This window comes from Anolis carolinensis, chromosome 5 (genome assembly GCF_035594765.1).
Source record: "Anolis carolinensis isolate JA03-04 chromosome 5, rAnoCar3.1.pri, whole genome shotgun sequence".
NCBI classification, from domain to species: domain Eukaryota; kingdom Metazoa; phylum Chordata; class Lepidosauria; order Squamata; family Dactyloidae; genus Anolis; species Anolis carolinensis.
Window position 1 is genome coordinate 70728020 of NC_085845.1, and position 23776 is coordinate 70751795.

The 23776-nt window shown below is 39.5% G+C and overlaps 1 protein-coding gene across 2 annotated transcripts in view; it reads left to right on the top strand.

Moving 5' to 3' along the window:
- The first annotated feature begins 4947 nt into the window (after positions 1-4947).
- Positions 4948-23776, top strand: part of mtus1 (microtubule associated scaffold protein 1) — a 148603-nt gene continuing 129774 nt past the window's right edge. For both annotated transcript variants that reach the window (XM_062981509.1, XM_062981510.1), the window contains exon 1: positions 4948-5253. The gene's annotated coding sequence lies outside the window, so the exon portion shown is untranslated. The remainder of the gene's footprint in view (positions 5254-23776) is intronic.

Here is a 23776-nt window from a genome sequence, read left to right on the forward strand (position 1 = left end):
TCATTCCATTATCATATTAGTACTAATGATAGAGGGAAACAATAAGAATGACTGTGCACCACAACTGTCAGGTTAGATGACTCGAGGAAAGATTGTATAAAGCAAGATACTTACAGAAGAAAATGAAATGTTACAAGTTTTCAAGCCCTGGTGATCAGGTAATTTAAGGCTGTCTTTGCCGTGACAGAGATAAAATCCTTAGAAGCACACATGCCAGACACAAGCCAGGTTCCATACAAAAACAAAAAGATACTGAAAAATTTGCTTGATAATAGACTTGATACAGCACTTTGCATTTAGAAGCATGAAAAATCTAGATGCTTATTATATGTAAATAGCTGTTCTATGGCAAGGACATCTACTGGGACAACAACTATTGCTGCAGAAGAATTCAGGCTTCTGAATTAACACTAGAGAGAGTACTTCCCATTGTCAGAGCAGATGTTTCAAATGTTTTAGTTATTCTGCTAATCCTCATAAATCCAAATAAGGGAAAACTGGTATTAGCCAAGATTGATGGGAATTAAAAGTCTGGTATGGTGAACATTCTGGGCAGTGTTAACATGTTAATTGATAATAGCACGTTGTTGCTGATGAAACAATCTTATCCCTACAAGATCTTCAAAATAAAGGTTCTACAACCTTTAAAGTTGTGTTTGATAGTTACGTACATACAGTAGAGTCTCACTTATTCAACATAAACACGCCGGCAGAACGTTGGATAAGCGAATATGTCGGATAATAAGGAGGGATTAAGGCAAAACCTATCAAAAATTAAATTAGGTTATGATTTTACAAATTAAGCACCAAAACATCATGTTATACAACAAATTTGACAGAAAAAGTAGTTCAATACGCAGTAATGTTATGTTGTAATTACTGTATTTACGAATTTAGCACCAAAATATTACGATGTATTGAAAACATTGACTACAAAAATGGCTTGGATAATCCAGAAGCTTGGATAAGCGAGGCTTGGGTAAGTGAGACTCTACTGTACAACTTTTTCTGTATCTCTTGTTTTGTGGAAGTGACAGTGTCTCTTTATGATGTACAAATGCAAAAGCTTGATTACAAAGACACCAAACTTACAGTTCATCTACACTGTAGAATTAATGCGGTTTTGTTATCAAGAAATTGATCCCCCCCGATTAAACACAAGTGAACAGAAATAAACTAAATATTTATTTATTTATTTATTCCTTTTGTCCAATTTTGCAATTCCAGAGTGGTCAGCTACATCGCTTTCTGTGTATGCAATCCACTTTTATGAAATTGTGTATCAAATGAAATCAAATCCTTAAAGTGTAATTGGAACTGCAAATGCAAAAAAAAAAAAAAAAGACTTCTTTAACCTCATGCCTTGGAGCAGGAAACGGGCTAAGCTGGCTAACCTGAAGCCCCCAGGCATTGATGGCATAACTATTATGTTTATGTTAACTATTATGTCCACAACTCCCTCCCACTGACAAACATCTTCTCCATTCATAAATCTGCTTATATGCGTTGGGAAACTTCTTGGCTTTCATTGATGGGATCAAAGCAGACTTGCTGTAGGCAAGACCAGCCTTTGCTGCATCAAGTAATCTCATTCACCTTTTTTGTGTTTTCCTGACTATCTTTTTATGTTTACTTGAACTGGACATTAAGTCAATCATGGGACTATTTGCATTTTACATCAACATATTCCTGGACACACACCCCTCACGAGGGTGGATCTTTAAATGGACATGGACTTTAAATCTACCAACCACAGCTGTTCCTTTTTCCCATCATTGGGGTTGGGGGGATCTCCAGCCAATGACATCTGGAGGATTCCAACAGCCAATAGGAGCCAGGATCAAAGCCAGGCTGGCTTTTCCACCAATCAAGAGAGGGCACAGTTATTCTGAATGGCTGTCAAAGTGCATAAAATGCACACAGACTACGTAATCATCGGCGTATTGAAGTTCTATAACAGATGTTGTTGTGATCTTGGTTTCGGCTTTCAGTCTGCTGAGGTTAAATAGCTTGCCATCTGTCCGATACATGATTTCTATGCCAGTGGGAAACTTCCTATCAACAAGGTGCATCATCATAGTAATGGAAGATGGAGAATAAGGTGGGGGCAATAACACACCTTTGTTTGACACCTGTTTCCACCTTAGATGTGTCACTTTGGGATCCACTGCTGTCCAAGACTGTTGTCATCATGGAGGAGCCGCAGGATGTTCACAAATTTGCAGAATGGTCCAGAGAGCACTGTGATTCACTGTGAAATACAACACCATTTCAGCTCTGTAAGTGCAGTTTTTCCCCCCCGAATGAGGCAGAGAGTGTTTGAGGATTGGGACATTCATAGGGAGACCAAGATGCTTGTTTATGCCATTGTCCTCCCAACCCTGTTATATACATACCTGTCAGAACCCTGGCAGCAGAGCACCAATAACCATACGCAGAGGCCAATCTCTATCTAATATCTTTATTAAAGAAATATATAAAAGCAATAAAAACAAGTGAAGAATATAGTTCAGAAGCAGACCTTTCAAAAGAGGTCAAATATAGTCCAAAAATGTATTGTCCAATAAATGATATTAGAGTTCAAAGTTTTAATCCACTTGACCGAAACACACACTATGCCAAGCAATAGTGTGGGGAAATAGCAGAGTCCTAGAGTTCAATGAAGCTTGACAACAAGGCTGGAATTAAACTTGATTCTTGGCTAGATTCGTAACTGGAAACAAAGGCAAAACATGAGCGTGGAGCAGGGTCCGTGGTAAAACTGCAAGGCTAGGCAAGACTCGAAAACTTGATCCGAGAAGCAAGGAACTGGGGTACGAAGTCCACACACGATCTCTCTCCTGAAGCTGATCAATTGACTCCGCAAAGAATTCCTCGCGCCAACCACCTATATTGGGTCTCGTTTTCCCGCCAACAGAACTCTTTCCCTAGAGAACGAGAAGCAAAACCCAACTCTGTCCAGATGTGTGACTCCTTAGAATTTCCCAAGGGAAGCAAGCCTAATCAGCTTGATTTCTGGCAGCAATGCGTAAACTCCTCCGTTGAGCTTCTCTGATTCCCCTTTCTCTGGAATAAGATTCTTTTCTGGGAAACGGGGGGGAGTTCTGCCCAAGGCCTGTTTGGCTGAATTCTTGAGGGCAAACATCAACATCCTGCAGGTGAAGAGACTCCGGCTCTTGCTGAACCGCCGAAAACCCCATGTTTTCCTCTTCGTCTGCCACAATAGTACTAGGAACAGGACTACAAGGCCCATGAGTCATCACAATACCTGTGAAACATGGACCATCTACAGACGTCACACTCAACTTCTGGAATGATTCCATCAGCGTTGCCTCTGAAAAATCCTGCAAAACTCTTGGGAAGACAGGCAGGCAAAGAACACCAGCATTGAGCAATGATCCCATGTCATCAACTCCACTGGACAGTCCATGTTGTCCGAATGCCCGATCACAGTCTCCCAAAACAGTTACAATACGCCCAATTCAAGAATGGAAAATGGAATGTTTGTGGGCAAGAAAAGAGATTTAAAGATGGGCTTAAAGCCAACCTTAAAAACTGTGGCATAGATACTGAGAACTGGGAAGCTCTGGGAAGCTCTGGCCCTTGAGCGTTCTAACTGGAGGTCAGCTGTGACCAATAGTGCTGTGGAATTCGAAGAGGCAGGAATTGAGGGCAAAAAGGAGAAATGTGTCAAGAGGAAGGCGCATCAAGCCAACCCTGACTGGGACTGCCTTCTACCTGGAAATCAATGTCCTCAGTGCGAAAGAACATGTGGATCAAGAAAAGGTCTCCACAGTCACCTACAGACCCACCACCAAGATCTTATACTTGGAAGGCAATCATACTCAGTCACGAGTGATCTCTAATAGATGATGAATATACATGTAAATATGTATTTTAATTATTTATCATTCACGTAGGATCTACTCATAATAAACCTTCTTATAGAAATGTATACATCTATAGCCTTCTCCATTTCTTTCTGTTTTGCTCTTCTCACTTGCTCTGTAAATGAGTCTAGAGCAGCTATTTACTTTGCTTGTTGTATATAAACACAGGAGACTACAGTGAGTGAGGCAACACCAGTTTGGCAGAGAAGGCTAAAGACCTTGTGAACGTACAACTCCGGCACCTTCTACACTACTATATAATCCAGTTCATAGCAGATAATGTGGATTTTAGGCCCCTTCCACACAGCTGTATAAAATCCACATTGAAGTGGATTATATGGCAGTGTGGACTCAGGGCCCTTCCACACAGCCATGAAATCCAGAATATCAAGACAGAAAGTCCAATATCTGCTTTGAACTGGGTTATCTGAGTCCATACTGCCATATATCCCAGTTCAAAGCAGATATTGTGGGATTTTCTGTTTTGATATTCTGGGTTATATGGATGTGTGGAAGGGCTCTTGTATGGCAGTCTAGAAGGAACCTCCCAGGATTCCACAGGGTTGAGCTCTGTCACTCAAAGCAGTGTCAAACTACATTCATAGCATTCAGCTCTGTCAATTAAAGCACTGTCAAACTGCATTCATTCTGCAGTGTAGATGCACTCCTTATTTGAGCAGAAACCTGAGCAGGAGAAGTCTTTTCTAGGCACAGAAATGAAACAATATAGAGGGGAAGCTCCTACAGCTGGTAAAAACATCAAAAGCCCAGCTAGGAGAGGAAATACGATTGAGAACATTTTCCTCATGGGGAAAACTTAGAAGAGGCAGTGGCTTCCAAGATTTCAAACAAAGGCTTTCTGTCATTCAGGAGGCTTGTTGGTTCCTCCCACAGAGAAAAAAATATATTGCTGCAATCACTGCAGAGGAGAAACTCTGCCATCGGCAATAAGAAGGAAAGAAAAATCCCGCCAATTTGATTCCTCCTCCTTCCTCCTTTTCTAGTTGCCCCGCCCGGACCAGGTATTAAAGAATGCTGTGACGTCACTAGAGAAGGCAGGTGCTGCAGTTCCCTCGAGGCTTCGGGGAAGGAAAAAAAAAGAAGCAAGGAAGGTGCCTCTGAGTCTTGGCTGGTCCCGGCCGGTCCTGAGCATGCGCAGTGGGCACGGAGCAGGGCGAAAGAGCGGGCGCGAGCGCAGGGCTGGTGGCGCGCGCTCTCCCTCACCACAGACTTGTCCTGCAGCAGCTGCTTGGAGAAAGAAGCGCATTAGAAAGAAAGGTAAAAGAAACGCTGACTGGAAGAAGAAGAAGCCGTTTCTTGTACTATATTGTAGAGCGGGAAAGAGAGAGAAACATCCCTGCAGGTATGTATTTTTACATATATTATCTATCTATCTAAAGGGAAAGTTAAAACGTTCCTGTTGCCCTTTTGTCCTCTCCTGAGGGCTGGTTTCTTCTGCACTGCGACGGGACTGAACTTTGGCATTGGGAAGCCAAAGGGGTTAAAATGGAAGGAATGGGACTCAGTGGCCCTTTACGCTTTTTTAAACCCCTCTATTTTCTAGAGTCAAGGCAACTTTAGAGCTAGGACTTTGTGAGGCGACTCTTTTTGTCAAGTTATGATTGAGAGGAGGGGGGTTGTCTTTGAGTGTGTGTGTGTCCAATTGCATTTGGACCAATAGGAAAGGAGGAAGCGGTGGAGGGGGGCTGCAATTGGTGGGCTCCTTTCGGCCTCAGCGTTCCACCCGCGCGTCCTTCGGTGGCTCGGCTCTTGGCGCGGGGTTGCAAGGCTGGCTCTGGATTCCATAGCTCGCATTGAGCCAGGACAGTTCAAAAAGTGATGTCAAACTGCGGTGGCCAGGCAACAAACTCCCACCAAAGCAAGTCCTTAAAGCGTGCATGGGCAAACTTGGGCCCTGCTCCGGGTGTTTTGGACTTCAACTCCTACAATTCCTAACAGCCTACCGGCTGTTAGGAATTGTGGGAGTTGAAGTCCAAAAGACCCGGAACAGGGCCCAAGTTTGCCCATGCCTGCCTATCTTAATATGCATCGGTGGTCACTTTCACGGGCCTCACAGTATCTGCCTCATCACACTAGAGCATTAATCCACTTTAAATCCGGTTTCTGCCACCTGCAGAATTCTGGGGTTTGTAGTTTGGTGACGCCCTGGACCAGTCTGGCTCAGCTGTTTAAAGTGGATTTAAAGTGGATCCAAGTTTTAGCTTGATGAGGTCCTTCCTCATCATCTCCACAATGCAGCCACTTAGTCCAATACCGATTTGAAACTGTGTTAAATGGTCAATGTACATGGGGGGCCTGTAATAATAAGTCTTCTCCTTGTCAACCCCAGAAGGATTCCTATCCATCTTATCTGTCTATCTATGTATCAATCTCTTCATCTGTCTATTTATTGACCATCTATCTATGGTATCTTATCTATCATACATTCATCTATCTGTCTATCTGCCGTATCTATAATGTATTCATCTATCTATTAGTCTGTCTACTATAGATAAAGTTAAACATTTTCCCCTGACATTAAGTGCTCATCTCCATTTCTAAGCCAAAGAGTTGGCGTTGTCCGTAGACAACTCCAAGGTCATGTGACCGGCATGACTCCATGGAACGCTGTTACCTTCCTGCCAGAGCGGTACCTATTGATCTACTCACATTTGCATGTTTTCGAACTGCAAGGTTGGCAGAAGCTGGAGCTAACTGCAGGAGCTCACCCCACTCACTGGATTCGAACCACTGACCTTTTGGTCAACAAGTTCAGCAGCTCAGCGGTTTAACCCGCTGCGCCCCAATGGGCTCCTATCTCATCTATATATAATCTATTTATGAATCAATCTATTCATTTATGTATTGATCATTTATCTACTATGGCATCTATCATATTCATCTATCTGTCTATTTACAATATTTATCATATATTCATCTTTCTATCAGTCTATCTACAATATCATATTCATTGATCTATCAATCTGTGTACCATATCATATATTTATCAATCATATCTATTTTATATTCATCTATCAGTCTATCTACCGTATCTATTTTATATTCATCTATCTATCTATCTATCTATCTATCTATCTATCTATGATATCATTCATATATTCATCTATCTACAGCAGTGGTTCCCAACCTTTGGGCCTTCAGGTGTTTCGGACTTCAACTCCCAGAAATCCCAGCCAGTTTACCAGCTATTAGGAACTGTGGAAACTGAAGTCCAAAACACCTGGAGGCCCAAAGGCTGGAAACCACTGATCTGTAGAATCTTTCTATCAATCTATCAATCATATATTCATCTATTTATTAATCTATCTACAATATCTGTCTATCATATATTTATCTATTTATCAATCAATCTATATACGGTATCTGTCTACCATGTAAACATCTATCTACGGTATCTATCATATATTCATCTATCAATCTATCTTCAGTATCTGTCTATCATCAGTCTATCTACAGCAGGCATGGGCCAACTCCCGTTGTAGTCCAAAACACGTGGAAGACCAAAGTTTGCTCATGCCTGATCTACGGTAGTTATCATATATTCATCTATTTATCTACGGTATCTATCATATATTCATGTATTTATCTATGGTGTCTATCTATCCTATCTGTTAATATATATCCTATCTATGGTCTGTCTGTCATGTCTATTATCTATCTATCAATCTAGCTCTCAATCATCCACCTAAAGTATCTCTCATTTGTTCATCTAGCTATCTGTCAGTCTGTCTCCTGGCCTTAAGTCCCTTCAGTCCAACAATGTTTTCGAAACACATCTGCGGAGGAAGCAACAGTGTTGAACACTGACTTACTCTCTCCTTCCTTCCTTCCTCTCCTCCTTCCTCACTCCTAATTCTCAGGTCATAGCTGCTCCTCCCTCTCCTCCTCCTCCAGATTGTCTGTGCCAGGCACTTCAGGAAAAAGTTGGCAAGGATGTCACCAGGAGGCCAAAGGATTCTTGCTCTCTGATCTCTTTTTGTGTGTCTGTGCTTCAAAAGCCTGTGGAAGGGAGGCGGTCTTTGCAGATTATTTTTGCAAAATAAACGAAGCCATAGCCTGAATTCATTTTGAGCACTAATGAATTAATGCTCTCGCCACTAATAAATACTTTTTCTTGTAGATGTAATACAGGTTGAATGTCCCATAACTGAAATGCTTAGGATCAGAAGTGTTCTATATTCCAGATTTTGTAATACAGGAGAATTTTGCATGGGAATTGGCAGATGCTGGATAAATGGAGTTTGTGGTTGCTTGAGAGTTACTTTTAGGCCTAACTGAGGCTCCATCTATCCTGCCATATAAAATCCAGATTATCTACTTTGAATTGAATTATATGGCAATGTAGGATCATATATTCCAGTTCAAAGCAGATAATCTGGATTATCTGGCAGGGTAGATCCAGCCTAAGAGTTTTACTATAGTTGAATATACACAATGATATTTCTTGGAAATGGGACACAAGTCTAAACACAAAATTCATATTTTTATATATGCCTTATATAAACACAAATTTCATATTTTCATACATGTCTTAAACATATAGCCTGAAGATAACTGCATGCATAATACACAAGGGAGTATGACAGTACAGGTTGGTTGTCCCTCATCTAAAATGCTTGAAATGTTCTGGTAACCCATATAAATGTTTTTCCCCAGATTTTGGAACACCTGTCGAGAGACCAAAGTCTTAAGCACAAAATGAATTATATACATAGCCTAAAAGTGATGTTGGTTACTTTTAAAATAATGTTGTCCGAGACACAAAATTTGTGTACACGGAACCGTCACAAAGCCAAAGTGGCACTATCTCAGCCACCCATGTGGACAGTTTGGGATGTTGGAGCCTTATTTTACATTTTGGAATTCCAGATGATGCATACTCAATGGATATGTGAAGTAGAATCTGGAAATATCAGTGATTAAAGTATGTGTATGCTAGCCCGTAAGCAGATCACATTTCAGTTTGGTTTAGAGTTCCCTGAAGCCTGTGATTCTTACACATTTACATAAATCTGTTTTTTTAAAAAGAATCTACATCTGGTTCCTTAAGAATGTCTCTTCTGCTTTCTGTCCTAGACTAAATACTCCCACACTGTGGGGGAGTGAATGAGGAGGGCTCAAAAGTGTTTCATATGTGTTCATATCCTTCAAGTTCTACCTGAGAGGTTTCATCATGGGCTGCCTCAGCTTCCTGTCTGTAAAATGGACTTGTCTTGTAGGATGGTCAATGGTCTTGTAGGATGGTTATGAGAATGAATGATGTAATAACTGTGGAATAGAGTGCTTATTAAAAGTGTCATGTAGAATAATAAAAACCTTCCCGCTGATCACTGTGACATGCACTATCCAACAACATAGTTTTAGAAAGTTTACAACAGTATAATATTGATATATTTAAGGATAAACAAAGATTTAATGTTTTTAAGGCCACAAATCCTGCTTTACTTTCTATGCCTTTTTCCTTTTTATTGATACGGACCTCCAGCTTAATGCCCTCTAGCTATGTAAATTCCTGAGCCAAAAACAAACATTAGACCCTTTGGGCAGGCTGAATTCAGATATCTGTCTTCCTCTCTCTCTTGCTGCATCCTTCCTACTCTATTCCTGGCATAAGTTTGCTGTTCTGCTTCTTCCTCTCAGCTGGGCTAATGCATAATGTCAGGTTTTCTCATCATATTGATGGTGGTTACAGCCAGTATGGACTTTAGGTCTAGAGACCTGGGTTTGAATCTCTGCTTGACCCACTGGGTGACCTTGAGCATTCTCTCAACCTCAGAGGAACTCAAAGGAGAAAACATCCCTCTGAAAACATCTTGCCAGGAAACGCTTGTAATAAGTTCATCTCAGGGTTGCTTCAAGTCATAAATGACTTCAAAGCACACAACAGTTTTTGTACAGCTGTTCTGAGTCCCCTTCGGGGTGAGAAGGGCAAGGTATAAATGTGGCAAATAATAAATAATTTTGCAAAATAACCCTATAATACGCTGTCTAGAGGGCAGCTAGTAACAAACCTTGCCTGTACAGGATGTTTCAAAAAGATGGACCTGATTTGAAATTGCTATATCTCTGCACCCCTTGAAAGGGTGTAGCATAGAGTTTCAAATGATTGCTGCTAGATGTCTTTTCTTATTCACAAACAGACCCCAGCCTCAGTCATTTGCAAGGTGGCGACCCTGCCCGATAAGGCCTAATGAGATATTTTCCATTTGCGGCATTATTTCTTTTAGATTGGTTTCTGGCTCAAAATGATTAGTAGAAAACCTGATAACTTGATAACTCATTAAACCTTTGTGTAATTGTATCATGTTGCCATTGTGAAATAAACCTCTTTGAAACTGGGTCCATCATTTTGAAACACCTTGAAGATTTTTTTTTAAAAAAATTGGGGCCCGCTTCCTTTTGCGAGAAGACCTGTTGAAAAAATAATAGAAGGCATTTTTTAAAATACAAAGAATAGCAGAGCTGAGAAAGTAATTCCAAAAGACAAGGGAGTTTGTGTGATGGAAAAGTTCCCCAGCATATTGCTTGAAGCCCAGACTGCTATCCAAATGAGGAAAGGTGTTTCAGTTTCTGAACAAAGCTGCCTCTGAGGCAACTGGCCTGGATATGCATTCCTGCTTCTGGTTACAAGAGAAGAGAAGCAATCAAATGCTACTGTCTGCCAGGCAGGCTGAACAGTGTCAAGTAGCACTCCAGCTCCCTTTCATATATAACAGAGATGTTCTTTTTTCCTCTTCCAAACTCAGTTGTGTTCATAGCCCAAATCCTCCTTGCTTTGCTAAGCCATGTGCTATAACCATTAGTGGTGGTAGTGAAAGTTTTGAGCACAGTTCCAGATGGTGGCTAGCTAGTACTTATCTGGTGCAGGCTAAGAATATTAAATTATGCTGTGCAGATATGGCCGGGCTGTGGCGCAGGTTGGATAGCAAGCCAGCTGCAACAAATCACTCTGACCAAAAGGTCATGAGTTCGAGGCCAGCCCGTGCCTGCATCTTGTCTCTGTCTCTGTTCTATGTTATGGCATTGAATGTTTGCCTTTATTTGTGCAATGTGATCCGCACTGAGTCCCCTTCAGGGTGAGAAGAGCAGAATATAAATGCTGTAAATAAATAAATAAATAAATAAAATATTGAAATGACAAATAGTAATGTCATGAAATAGTATGTTAATTTCTAGAGTGCATTTATTAAGGAATTAACATGCAGTTAATATACAGTTTGTAATAAACTGCCTAGATTACTGTAAATTTCATCAAATCAGCACCATTTAGATGTGTGGACTGGAATTCTTATTATCCATAGCAAGCATGCAGTCAGGTTGACTGGGGACAATGGGAGTTGCAACTCAAAAGATCTAGAGAGTATAAGTCAATAGTCTGCAACATTGGCTGCGTTGGAATCAACCTTTCCAATTTGAGACTCTAGTACCTGGTAATAAGGTATCTTAATTGAAAGACAAATGTTTTTCAAAAGCGAGGGCAGCATTTTTCTTTCCTTCCATTCCTTGTCCAGTTTTCCACTCCTCATGGAAATCTATAGTAATATTTTGATGACTTGTGTAGCTAAGTCATGGGGTTCCCAGCCTGATTCTGTGAAGACAGGGAAGCTTGGTTAGTGCAAAGCAGTATGTATTATATAATCTTATAGGAAACGCAAAATTCCCGTGGGAAACAGCTTCACTGACTAATGATCTATTTCTGGAAGTTTCTCTAAAGAGGTTTATATGCTGCATTTTATTTACATAGCCATATTTAAAGACAATTTTGTACTGTGTTAAATTATACGTGTTTTAACATGATACCTAATTTAGTTTTTGTTTCTTAAATGTTATTTTCAGTTGTACAGTTAGCCCTCAGAATCCATGGATTCTGTATCCATGGACTTAACTATCAATGCCTTGAAAATACAAAAAGAGAGAGAGAGAGAGAGAGAGAGAGAGAGAGTTCCAAAAAGCAAACCTTGATTTTACCATTGTATATCAGGGGCACAAGTTTACTACTCCATTGTATATAATAGGACTTGGACATCCTGTGATCTTGGCATCTGCTTGCGATCCTGAATCAAATCCCAGAAGACCCCAAGATCCCAGTGTATTTTGTTTTAAACTTGTGATTCATCATTTTGTGCCCCATGTTAGAAAGAAGGTAGGCTTTAAACTAAATAAATAAACCTGTTTAGAATGGGATCATCATCCTGTTTGATTTTTTTCTCTTTCTTTCTTTCTTTCTTTCTTTCATTAATTAACTTTCTCTCTATTATTGAGAGAGATAGCATCAAATTAATAAATACTGTACCAAATAGCTATGTAATGTAGTTAAATAGTTCAGTAATAAAGGGGGAAAGAAAAGGCATTAATATTATTTTACTTCAGCTTAGGGGTTTTGTGGTTGTAAACTGGGAGTTGCTTCTAAAAGAACTACTTTGTGATGTGGTATGCACATGAATTAAATATCTGCTCAAATACTATACGTTTGACCTTACTAATATTGTAAAAGATGCAAGGGTAGTCATAATGAGGAAGCAGTAATTGCATTTCTTGTTTGCGCATCATCTTTTCAGTAGCTTAGCTACAAGTTCAGGTACTTCTAGATGTCATCTTAATATCCCAAACATCAAAGACTGGTGTTTTGTTTTGGCAAATCTTGACCAAACCAAATGTTCTTTAAGTCTCAAATTAGTGTGTGTGTGTGTGTGTGTGTGTATCTCAAACCTTAAACAATTAAAAGTGCCGTATATTTAGAGATAAAGGCATTTGTGTCTTCCTTAAAATTATATAAAATTGTTGAACTGCCAAGTTTGTTTTCTCTTTGAAGCCTACTCTGCTCTCCTTGCACAGTCTTCATTTGTCTACAGGCAAAGAATTTAGCCTTAACCTGAGAGGGCCTCTGTATAACTGGATTAATCTTGCAGTTTAATCCTGCCTTTAAAAAATCTGAGAATGTAATGTGGTATGGCTTGCTGATACATTGACCATTCTTAGAGTCATTGTCCAGCTAAATTTTTCAGTAATTAATATGTGTTTTATATGTGATTCAAGACACGACTATTCAAGGTCTCAAATGCACACCATTGTGCCAAAATAGCTTTTTGACAGCAGCCATTTGTTTTATGGTACAGGTTGAATAACACTAACCTGAAATGACAGGCACCAGAAATGTTTTGGATTTCAGATTTTCTTTTTCAGATTTTGGGACCTAATTCTAAACACAAAATTCATTTATGTTTCATAAACACCATTTATAAGTAATTTTATGCACGATTTAAAAAATAAGTTTGTGCATGAAACAAAGTTTGTGAACGTTGAACAATCAGAAAAAATGTCATAATCTCAACCACCCATGTGGATAATTTTGGATTTTGGAGTATTTCAGAGTTAGGATTTCTAGATGTGCTCAGCCTTTAATAGTAACACTGAACTGTGAATCAAAAAACTGAGAAATTTACAAAAGTGTCAAGCTAAATTCTGCATTTTTTGTTTTTGAAGGATTGTTTTTAAATCAGTACTTAAAAAACAAAAACTTGCTGTGAAATTTAATGTGCTTAGAGACTTAGAACAAGTTAAACTGAAATTCAGTTAATCAAATAGGGAGTTTCAATTTTAAAGTAATTATTTTAAATGCATGGTCTGTTTAAAATTCTGAACTTGCTTTTCCCCCTATTTAATTATAGTGGTAGTCAATCACTTTTAGGAAAATGGCCACATGCTTTGGATGTTTCCTTCCATTTCCCCCCATTTCTTTACAATGCGGCTGGCAAAGGACAGGAGGAACTACAAGAAGGCTACTTACTTTGAATCTGATATCATTTAACATTTACATTAAACTGCTGAGTGAAGTCATCCAGAGCTTTGGAGTTCGGTGTCATCTGTACACAGATGACACACAACTCTATTACTCATTTCCACCCAAAGTAAAGGAAGCTGCCCAGGTCCTGAACCACTGCCTGACAGCTGAGGGCTAACAAACTAAAGCTTAATCCAGACAAGACAGAGATCCTCCTGGTCAGTCGGGAGGACGATTGGGGTATAGGGTGGCAACCTGTGCTCGATGGGGTACCATTTTCTCTAAGGATGCAGGTTTGCAGTTTGGGGTCACACTATTTTTACCCCCTCTGCCGTTTTGGCAACACTTGTGCCAATTGACAGGTTGGAGACCACCAATCATCTGATTCATTCTCAGACTTGAGAAAAGATACGTCTTCACTGTCTTCACCCTTTTCTGGCTTTCTTTCCTCACTCTCGTGTTTAGGTGATTTTCTACTTTTACCCCCTCTCTTCCGACCCTTCTGGGGAGTCTGTACTTCCCTGGGTTTCTCTGGAGTAACTATTTCCTCCTTAATGGTTTGTTGCACACCTTTTTCTGCAACACAATCCCCTCCACTTGAAGCTTTCTGGACCTCCGCTTCCTTAATGGACTTATTATTATTGTACAAAATCTCCCGATTCAAATGCAACCTGTCCCAGCCTTCATCCTTCTCAAAGTACGCCTTCTTTGAGAAAATAAGTCTCCCAAGACCACTATGAAACTTCAATTTGTCTTGGTAATAGCCTAAAAATTGCATTCGTCGCCACTTAGGCTCACCTTTCTTTCTCTGATTGGCTGGAACTAAAACATTTGCTGTTTGACCGTAGATTTTCAGATATCTAAGATTAGGGGGTCTATTATACATCTTGTGAAATGGGATGTCATCCACACACTCATCCCATAACCAATTCAGAATGAATCTCCCTGTATGAACCTGTTTGGACCTTAAGATCGGCCGGGGAGGCTCTTCTCACGGTCACTCCCATCACAAGCGTGGTTGGTGGGGACAAGGGAGAGGGCCTTCTTGGTAGTGGCCCCCTGACTCTGGAATGTCCTCCCCAGGGAAATTAAGCAGGCTCCCACACTATCGATCTTTAGGAAAGAATTGAAAACCTGGCTATGGAAACAGGCCTTTGAAAATGGCGAAATGTATTGCTATCCAATAGGTGGAGGATTTAAATGGGAAATTTTTATCTGGACATAACTATGACAGCGGCTGTTTTAATGGAATTCCCCATTTCCGTGATAGACCTTGTACTTACGACCATTTCTTCATCTGTTGATACTTTATCTTGCTCTTTTAGTTTATTATAGTCACAGGGCCCACCCACCCCAAGTTGCTTTCCTATTGATGGTAGCACTTAATCAACTACCTCATGTTACAATATTCACTCGTTGCACTTTGCCCAGTTCGTTTTTACCCCCTCTACTTGGGTGACAAATCCATGTTTTACTATGATTATTATTTTATACTCTTACTACCCTGTTTCCCCTAAAATAAGACATCCCCAAAAAATAAGACCTAGTAGAGGTTTTGCTGAATTGCTAAATATAAGGCCTCCCCCAAAAGTAAGACCTAGCAAAGTTTTTGTTTGGCAGCATGCCCGGCGGCCACCAAACAAAACACCATAGCATACAGGATTAGTATATGTACATACTAGTTGTATATGGAAATAATGGTAGTAACAAGAAATTCTTGACAGGATTCACAGTTTGTCTGGTTATGTTGGTTTGTGATGACAACTACTGTACAGTATAGAATAAATGTTCATTTTTTTGTTCAACAATAAATGTGAATTCTTCTTCATGGAAAAATAAGACATCCCCTGAAAATAAGACCTAGTGCATCTTTGGGAGCAAAAATTAATATAAGACACTGTCTTATTTTCGGGGAAACACGGTATGTCTAGAGTGTTAAATTTTAGAGTGTTACTAGCTGTGCCTGGCCACGCGTTGCTGCGGGTTATGGGAATCATTTGTTGGGCAGGTGGAATAGCCTTGCAGCCTCAAAGCCTGGCCATTTTTTTCTTATGAGAATCCTTGTTTGGTGAGCTGGAATATAATGAAATAGGCTTGCTGCTTGGGAGGTTGGGTACTTGCGTTTTAAGGGAATGGTTTTTTGGACTGCTAGAATTGCAATGAATAGCCTCACTGCTTCAAAGCCTGGCTGCTTGCTATCTAGCGGAATCTTTGGTCGGTCAGCTTCAATAGTACTGAGTAGTATCGCTGCTTCAAAGCTTGGCTGTCTTCTAACAAGGTTAATCCTTTTGTTGGACTGGTTGAATTGCACTGAATAGCCTTGCAGCTTCAATGCCTGACTGTGTTATAGCTAGGGGAATCCTTGTTTGGCGAGCTGGAGTAGCACTCTCAACCAAAGAGCCGCTTGGAAGCCTGGCTACTTGCTTTGTAGGGGAATCATTGTTTGGCCATGTTGAATTGCACTGAAAAGTCTTGCAGCTTAAAAGCCTGGCCACTTTCTACCTTGTGGAATCCTTGGTTGCCCAGGTTGAATAGCAATTAATAGTCTTGGTGTGGCAAGTATGAATGCTGCAATTAGTCACCTTGATTAGCATTTAATGGCCTTGCAGCAAAGCCTGGATACTTCCTGCCTGGGGGAATCCTTTGTTGGTAGGTGTTAGCTGGCCCTGATTGTTTCCTGTCTGGAATTTCCCTGTTTTCAGAGTGTTGTTCTTTATTTACTGACCTGATTTTAGAGGTTATATTATTATGCCACAGTAATTATTATATATTATATTTATAATCTTATATTATTTCCTAGAACTGGATTATGAGTTCCCATCTACACAGCTGTATAAAATCCACACCGAACTGGGTTATATGGCAGTGTGGATTCAAAATAATCCAGTTCAAAGCAGATACTGTGGATTATGTGCCTTGGCCTTCTGGGTTATATAGCTGGGTGGAAGGGCCTTGAGTCTACACTGCCATATAATCCAGTTCTAATTAGATAATCTGTATTTTATAGGCAGTGTGGATGAGGCCTAAGTGCACTCTGCCTGTGGCCTGGTCGCCATTTTGTCTGAGGGAATTGCTAGGATACGAAGTAGGCGGGGACTAAAGGGGGCGGGGCCGACCGTTCTGAGCCATTTCTAAAGGGGGAAAACGGCTCTTTCTCGTCCTCTAATTTGGGCTTTATTTTTCTTGGGTTTTTTTTGTTTGAAAGACATAGACTGGATGACTGTCTTTTGTGGCCAAATTTGGTGTGATTTGGTTCAGTGGTTTTGCTGTTTACCCCATAGTAAAACAGCACATTACATTTTTATATATATAGATTTTTGTTTGCTGTTTTTATCAGGGCTTGGCCCAATTTAAGCAGCCCTGAGTCCCTTCAGGGAGATGGAGGCGGGATATAAAAATACAGTATTATTATAAGTATTATAATGGTATTAGTGCGTAAGTATTGTTTATGTTATACTATTTATGGATGATGTATCTTGTATTATATTTAATATGATTATTTTAATTTTTGTATACTTTGTTACTGTTCATTCACTTAATTTAAATTGTCTATATGTATATTATCATTTACCTTGTTTATATTGTTACATTGCTTTAAGCTGCTCCTAGTACTCTTGGGGAGAGGGACGAGATAGAAATAATGTTTTTTTTATTATTATTTGTTGTTGTTTTCTGGCCAAGGAGAAAATAGCATGTGTGTAATTTTTTTGAGGTTTGCCAAGATATTAAATGCTCAAAAATTAGTTTAAAAACTAGTTATATCCCAAACAGTGAATGACCCACTAAGAAATGGGCAGGATAAACTCAACCGTCTGGAATAAACTCGGTGTCTTGCTATGGTAAATAAGCATATAAAGCGCCAATGTATCAAACATTTTCCAGGTCAAGTTATTGAAAAAAATCAAGTTACTTTATAACAAATGTTTAATAAAGTTTTATTGCATCTATATACATGGTTTATTTTATTTGTTAGATACTTGGGGGACATGTGCTTATGTTATTGTGTTGAACATTCACTCTCAATGTCATAGTTGAGAGTCACACTGAAAAAAGACTGGGATTTTCTTCTGGCTAAGCAAGATTCTTCTATCGTGCTGCTTTTTTTTAAAGTATGTGATGTTAATAGCAGATGTATTTGTATGAACTACACAGTTTGGGAAGTTGATTTTAAGCTTATGAGAGCGTAACATTTAGTTGATGATAAACATGGTTTCACTCCAAGGGTTTAGAAACACTTTTTTAAATAAAGGGAGCAGATAAAGGAAGCAATTTCCTGTCTCGGTTGTGAAGCACGTTGTACTCAACTAAAGCAGTAAATTGTAACTGTAGTTGAGCACAGGGTGTGTGTTTCTTGTTTTCTCAGGTTTAATGGAAAAACATTTTGGCAATATGCCCTTTAAAGAATGTGAATGCATTTTCTGGAGTTGCTTTTAAGCTGCACATAGTACTTTTAAAAGTTTTTTAAAACTCCTCAAACCAGTGAGGAGGGAAGTTCTGAAACACAGCATATAAATTTGCTTAATAGGGATCTACAGGGTGTTGTAGTGCAATATTCCTCAATCTTTAGTCATCCAGGTGTTCTGGACTTCAAACCCTAAAAGCCCCAACAAGCATGGTCAATGGACAGGAATTCTGTGAGTTGGAATCCCAAGTACTGTATTGGGAGGATCAAATTTATTTATTTATTTATTTATTTATTTATTTGCAGTATTTATATTCCGCTCTTCTCATCCCAAAGGGGACTCAGGGCAGATCACAACGTACACATACATGGCAAACATTCAATGCCATATGAACATAGAGACAGAGACACAGAGACAATTTAACCTTCTCCAATTTCCATCTTACTGAGGGTATGCTTGATTCCGGCCACAGGGGGAGCAGCTGCTTCATCCTCCACTGTGTTGCTGAATCCTTGGATACTTCCTCATTCTAAACGCTGCTGGACAATTTTTATGATGTAAATTAGTTAAATTAGCCTCCCCACATAAGTGGTACCTAAATTTCCTACTTGATAGATGCAACTATCTTTCAGGTTGCTTAGGTCAACAACGAGCAGGGCTATTTTTTATTTTAATGATCGGGTGCTAACTCCGACATGGGCTGGCCTCGACCTTTCTGTACAACAATCCAGATTGCACCCAATATTAAGAATTCCAACCTATTGACAAATGAGCAAGAATGCTTCTTGGCTATTCTTGCTTGCCCCTAAGCGACTAACTCTACCTTCACAATCCCTGGCTTGTGATTAAAATGTCTGTTGCTGGCTAAGTTGGGCCCCTGGGATAGTGTGCATCACACAGGGCAATTATAGATGGACTTTGCAGATTATAAATTTCAGAATCAAACAACTAAAACCAAAGTGTTTTAGCATGCTCATCTCCTTCCAGTAAGTATGAGAATTGTAAGGAAAATTGCCAAAAGAGGAAAATTCACACACACACACACACACACACACACACACACACACACGACAGTCATTCCTACTTTCCTATCTTCTCAGCATCAACTGCCAAGCTAATGCAAAAAGCACCAATGTCATTCATACAGATTGATTATTTACATTGCTATTAACTGTTGACATTTGGTTATGATGCTAACAAAATCCATCTCATTGGTGGCGAACACGAACACCAAGCACAAAGTAGCTGCACGCAATAACATCCTGACTGACTGGCAGTGCATGGGGAGCAGACCCACAAGTAATAAGAACATCAGCCCTGGCCTTGTCTTTCTCAACTGCAGAGTACGCCTGTCCTGTCTGGCACAAGTCTGCCCATGCAAAGCAGGTGGACATAGCACTGAATGAAACATGCAGAATCATCACGGGATGCCTTAAACCTACACCTGTTGATAAACTCTACAAGTTAGCTGGCATTGCCCCTCCTGACGTGCGACGGGAAGTTGCTGCTAACGGTGAGAGAAAAAAGGTCGAACATTGTGAAAGCCACCCACTGCATGGCTATCACCCTCCTCCCACCAGACTCAAATCAAGGAAGGGCTTCATGAGAACCACCACTCCTCTTGATGTTCCTCCAGCAGCAGCAAGGGTGTCCCTCTGGGCAGCTAAACCTGGCAATTCTAACTGGATGGCCCCCCAAGAGGGTCTTCCTCCAGGGGCAAACCAAGAATGGGCAACTTGGAAGTCCCTGAACAGACTCAGAAGTGGAGTGGGCAGATCAAAAGACAACTTGGCAAGGTGGCACTACCTGGAGGAATCCTCCACCTTGTGTGACTGTGGAGCAGAACAAACAACTCAGCATATGTACGCTTGCCCACAATGCCCTGCCTCATGTACGGAGGAGGAGTTGTTTAAAGCTACGGACAATGCGGTTGCTGTTGCCCGCTTTTGGTCCAAAACTATTTAGTTGCTTGTGATTTCTTTTTTTTTAATTTCCATCATTTGAAATGTATTTGTTGTACAATGCTTTTGACACGAAATAAATATAAATTGGTGGCGAAGGGCCAATGCACTACAGTGATATAACATATGACTTGTTTCTGTCCTAACAAGCTTGAATAAAAAACTGGGTTTGTATTTGGCTTATGATTTTTGCAGAGAGCGACAAACCATAGATCTAGTTTGGATTTATATTTCAACAGTCATTTCTGGTCTGTAGCTATACAAAATTTTGACTTGTTATTACAGCATAATAGGCCCATTGTGTGATCCAGGAGATAAATAATCCCCTCTCCCTGTTTCATTTTTCCCTTTGCTAGTTCTACAAATCCAGCATAAAATGTGGTATTTAAGTAAGAACAAGAACTATTCTAAGTAGTACAGCATTTTTTTTTTTGCATAGTGCCTAACCAGATACATATGGGCAACCAATAGGTATTACATCCTCCACTGGGCATATTATTCCCCATTGCTCTTTGGCCTCTGTGGCTGCTTAATGTAATTTTATGCATCCTTGTAGCTAGTTTTTAGTCCATCCCCTTTTGAACAATTGGGATCATTTTCATTTAATATCAGAGGAATGATTAATCTCCAGTATATGCTTCCGATCAGCTGTCAACTTTGAGGTTCAGTTTTAAAATGGCTTTACCACCATTTATGTTGTAACTGTCAACAGTCTGGTCCAATTTGGGTTTAAGCACAGTCTATGCCTTTTATACACATAGCCCCAAAATGTTCCTGAGTACTTCATTGCATTTCATTCATGCATTCAGACTCCTTGGTTTCTTTTATTTTAACTTGCCATATAACACGACATTTCAGAGAAATCTACAGTGGAGGCCCTAGCTTCCCAAATTTTACCAATCGTGAATTGATTTTCCCCCATGATTTTCCAAACTTTCCAGGGTGAAGGAGCACCATGATCAATGATGCTATAGTCATTGCTATTAGATTATTTAGAATGATGACAGAAGCAGTTCATCATATGGTCTCAGTTAATTCTTATTTCGTTTTGATTTGAATTCTTTGGCTGACAGCCAAATCACGTCAGTTGAGATGCATACATGAAGTAGCTGCAGGCAGTGCCACTCACATTTTATATATTTAGATAAGTGTGAATATATACATATGCTTCATGTTATATATGTAGCAAACCAGAGAGACATGACAGCTCTTTACAGCAAATGTATGTGTGGTGCCATGACTGTAACAGTTTTATTGCTGCGTAGATAAGAGCTGATAATTAAAGCAAGCAACAACAAAGTGAACATTAGCAATTCTGGATTTTCCATGCTCAGCAACAACAGCAAGAGCAGCAATCTAAGCACCACTTTGGTGAAGAACACAAACCATGTCTTCCAATTCCTTTTCTCATTAAAAGGATTGCTTTCAACAATTCATGCAGTCTTTATACATTCATCAAACAAGTTGCCTTGCATTACTTTGAGATATCTTGTACTATATTATCATTTTACCTCATTCAGATAGATAGGAAACACAGTTTTGCATCTTAAATTTTACGTTTTACTCATGGGGAATGTTCTATTTTCTAGATTTATAATATATATAAGATGAGAAGAAAGGACTAGAAAATAACTTCGGTATATAACTTTAATAAAGTTCTCATATCATGTGTGAGTGGATTTTTATTACAAAAAGGCTTATACAAGTGAAGAGTATGGAAAAAAACATCTAGTTGGCGCTTGGGTGTGTTTTCTGCTTTCTGAGAAACTAATTAAGAGCAACCTTCATTTCCTCTGGCCTAAGGGAACAGAAGCCACAAAGTTTTGTACAATAACACAAAAAGATCCTGTCAACATTCTCAGGATGTGCAGATGAGAAAGTGTCTATTACTGAATAAGTAGGGAACAAACTTATATATACACCAGATCTGTATAACTTATATCAGTGGTTCCCAACCTTTGATTCTCCAGATGTTTTGGACTTCAACTTCCACAATTCCTAGTAGCTGGTAAACTGGGTAGGATTTCTAGGAGTTGAAGTCCAAAACACCTTGAAGGATCAAAGGTTGGGAAATACTGACTTGTAGCATTCAAGTCAGAGTGTATCAGAGCAATTTTATCTGAAGAGTGCTGTGCAGGTTGCTTCAGTAGTCTGGATTTTCCTCTCTTAATCCTGTATTTAAAGAGCTCTGGCCACTCAAAGTGGAGACAATATAGAAAAAAAGAAGCTAAATTTGCCTTCAAAGTAGGCCCTCAGATAAGTTTGAGCCAGTGTTCAATCATATACTGTGACTTTTCTACCAAAGTGTCCAGGCACATTCACCCTTGTTTGATCATCTCACTGGAAATCACTACGAAAGGGAACACTCGGGAGCTATTGTGTCCACTATCCTAGTTGTTGTAGTATTTCATAAGTTAGCTAAAACATCAATGAGATCACTTGTGATAACAGTAAGGAACTCCCCAAGAACCATCAAGAATCCATAAACCTCCTGAAATGAACAACTTTAATGAGTCCCCATATCCCTGCTGAAGTCCCAAGTCCCAGCAAGTCTAAACTGAGTGGTGATCTATCCATAACAATGGAACTACAGTATATAGACAGTTTCTTTACTTTCAGAAGTCATTCAACCCACCCTGAGTGAGAATTTCAAATAAAATAAATAGGATGGGACCATAGCAGTTAAAGTGGAATCATGACACGTTAATTATGCAGTAAGAAAGGGTTCCAAGTTTGAAAAAGCACCCTCAAACTAGTATAATCACTGTTGGCAATATAGTTCTTTAAGTTGGAGTTGTAGTTCACATCCATCTGCATCTCACTGATCCAGAAAATCAACCATTAGGATGCTTTGCATATGCAAATGTGAAGAAAAAAGGCTAATGGTTGCTTTTCCTATTAAGCAAAGAGTAGACAGATTTGAGGCACTTCAAAAATAAGACATTTTCAAATGTATACCTTCTTACTTTAAAGTTGTTTAAATAAACAGTAGCTAATTTACTGTCTTTTGCTCTTATTATTTACTACTAATAAAATAATTTTGAGCAAAAACCTGAAATAGGATGAAAGACAGCACCTTGTGGGATACCACACAGCAGCTCCTTTTTTGAGGAGCAGCTATCCCCAAGTGCCCCCATCTGGAACCTATAGCCTTCCTCTAACCATGCATCCCAGGTTCAAATGCAAATATAAAAAAATAGAGAAGAAACATTATAAAGAAGGTAGACTCTCTCCAGCTCGTATACACTTGTTTTCTTGTCATGATTGTTGCAAAATTACTAGCAATAGTATAATACTTTATGTAAAGGTGCTAAATAAAATTAAGAAGGCAACTAATAACCAGGCATTGCACATGAAATCATCCATTCCCATTGACATATCATTATGCCTAGAACTGCAAAGCCTGGTTCTTGAATTTACATCGTTTTTTATGCTTGTTGCCTTTAGCCTGCTCAAAGAGATCATTTTTGCTTGTAGAAAAGGAATCAAATTCTTGATGGTTAGACTATTCACTTTCATGCTTACGTTCTCTGTCACTATTAATAAGGCACTTGGTTTTCAATGTATTCCTCCAGATATTTTTGTTATCAACCAGTGAAAACAATATGTGATGAAATAATAAAAAATCTAGAGAAATACATTGAAAATCAAGGTCCAATGTTGATTATTCCCACTTTTAAAGGAGCATGAAATCTTTAGGTTTAAAATTTTTACTGCCAG